The sequence below is a fragment of the Ascaphus truei genome, chromosome 1 (assembly GCF_040206685.1).
Source record: "Ascaphus truei isolate aAscTru1 chromosome 1, aAscTru1.hap1, whole genome shotgun sequence".
NCBI classification, from domain to species: Eukaryota; Metazoa; Chordata; class Amphibia; order Anura; family Ascaphidae; genus Ascaphus; species Ascaphus truei.
Window position 1 is genome coordinate 305,346,295 of NC_134483.1, and position 2,500 is coordinate 305,348,794.

Sequence of the window (2,500 nt, forward strand, 5' to 3'; positions counted from 1 at the left end):
CCATTGTCCCGCGCGCCCCTCAGATGTCCCGCTGCTCCGTTGTCCCGCGCGCCCCTCCGATGTCCCGCTGTTCCGTTGTCCCGCACGCCCCTCCGATGTTCCGCTGTTCCGTTGTGCCGCGCGCCCCTCCGATGTCCCGCTGCTCCGCTGTCCCTGCTGCTCCGTTGTCCCGCGCGCCCCTCCGATGTCCCGCTGCTCCGTTGTCCCGCACGCCCCTCCGATGTCCCGCTGTTCCGTTGTCCCGCGCGCCCCTCCGATGTCCCGCTGCTCCGCTGTCCCGCTGCTCCGTTGTCCCGCGCGCCCCTCCGATGTCCCGCTGCTCCGTTGTCCCGCGCGCCCCTCCGATGTCCCGCTGTTCCGTTGTCACGTGCGCCTCTCCGATGTCCCGCTGTTCCGTTGTCCCGCGCGCCCCTCCGATGTCCCGCTGCTCCGTTGTCCCGCGCGCCCCTCCGATGTCCCGCTGTTCCGTTGTCCCGCGCGCCCCTCCGATGTCCCGCTGCTCCGCTGTCCCGCTGCTCCGTTGTCCCGCGCGCCCCTCCGATGTCCCGCTGCTCCGTTGTCCCGCGCGCCCCTCCGATGTCCCGCTGTTCCGTTGTCACGTGCGCCCCTCCGATGTCCCGCTGTTCCGTTGTCCCGCGCGCCCCTCTGATGTCCCACTGCTCCATTTCTTGTGTGTGTGTGTGTGTGACTGAATGACTGTGTGTGTGTGTGTGTGTGTGTGTGTGTGTGTGTGTGTGTGTGTGTGTGTGTGTGTGTGTGACTGACTGTGTGTGTGTGTGTGTGTGTGTGTGTGTGTGTGTGTGTGTGTGTGTGTGTGTGTGTGTGTGTGTGTGTGTGTGTGTGTGTGTGTGTGTGTGTGTGTGTGTGTGTGTGTGACTCTGTGACTGAGTGTGTGTGTGTGTGTGTGTGTGTGTGTGTGTGTGTGTGTGTGTGTGTGTGTGTGTGTGTGTGACTCTGTGACTGAGTGTGTGTGTGTGTGTGTGTGTGTGTGTGTGTGTGTGTGTGTGTGTGTGTGTGTGTGTGTGTGTGTGTGTGTGTGTGTGTGTGTGTGTGTGTGTGTGTGTGTGTGTGTGTGACTCTGTGACTGAGTGTGTGACTCTGTGACTGAGTTTGTGTGTGTGTGTGCCTCTGTGACTGAGTGTGTGTGTGTGACTCTGTGACTGAATGTGTGACCCTGTGACTGAGTGACTCTGACTGAGTGTGTGTGTGACTGTTGTCCCGCGCGCCCCTCCGCTGTCCCACTGCTTCGTTGTCCCGCGCGCCCCTCCGATGTCCCGCTGCTCCGTTGTCCCGCGCGCCCCTCCGATGTCCCGCTGTTCCGTTGTCACGTGCGCCTCTCCGATGTCCCGCTGTTCCGTTGTCCCGCGCGCCCCTCCGATGTCCCGCTGCTCCGTTGTCCCGCGCGCCCCTCCGATGTCCCGCTGTTCCGTTGTCCCGCGCGCCCCTCCGATGTCCCGCTGCTCCGCTGTCCCGCTGCTCCGTTGTCCCGCGCGCCCCTCCGATGTCCCGCTGCTCCGTTGTCCCGCGCGCCCCTCCGATGTCCCGCTGTTCCGTTGTCACGTGCGCCCCTCCGATGTCCCGCTGTTCCGTTGTCCCGCGCGCCCCTCTGATGTCCCACTGCTCCATTTCTTGTGTGTGTGTGTGTGTGACTGAATGACTGTGTGTGTGTGTGTGTGTGTGTGTGTGTGTGTGTGTGTGTGTGTGTGTGTGTGTGTGTGTGTGTGACTGACTGTGTGTGTGTGTGTGTGTGTGTGTGTGTGTGTGTGTGTGTGTGTGTGTGTGTGTGTGTGTGTGTGTGTGTGTGTGTGTGACTCTGTGACTGAGTGTGTGTGTGTGTGTGTGTGTGTGTGTGTGTGTGTGTGTGTGTGTGTGTGTGTGTGTGTGTGACTCTGTGACTGAGTGTGTGTGTGTGTGTGTGTGTGTGTGTGTGTGTGTGTGTGTGTGTGTGTGTGTGTGTGTGTGTGTGTGTGTGTGTGTGTGTGTGTGTGTGTGTGTGTGTGTGTGTGTGTGTGTGTGTGTGACTCTGTGACTGAGTGTGTGACTCTGTGACTGAGTTTGTGTGTGTGTGTGCCTCTGTGACTGAGTGTGTGTGTGTGACTCTGTGACTGAATGTGTGACCCTGTGACTGAGTGACTCTGACTGAGTGTGTGTGTGACTGTTGTCCCGCGCGCCCCTCTGATGTCCCACTGCTTCGTTGTCCCGCGCGCCCCTCCGATGTCCCGCTGCTCCGTAGTCCCGCGCGGCCCTGCGATGTTCCGCCGCTCCGTTGTCCCAGACTCTGTGACTGAGTGTGTGTGTGTGTGTGTGTGTGTGTGTGTGTGTGTGTGTGTGTGTGTGTGTGTGTGACTGAGTGTGTGTGTATGACTGACTGTGTGTGTGTGTGTGTCTGACTGACTGACTGACAGTGTGTGTGTGTGTGTGTGTGTGTGTGTGTGTGTGTGTGTGTGTGTGTGTGTGTGTGTGTGTGTGTGTGTGTGTGTGACTCTGTGACTGAGTGTGT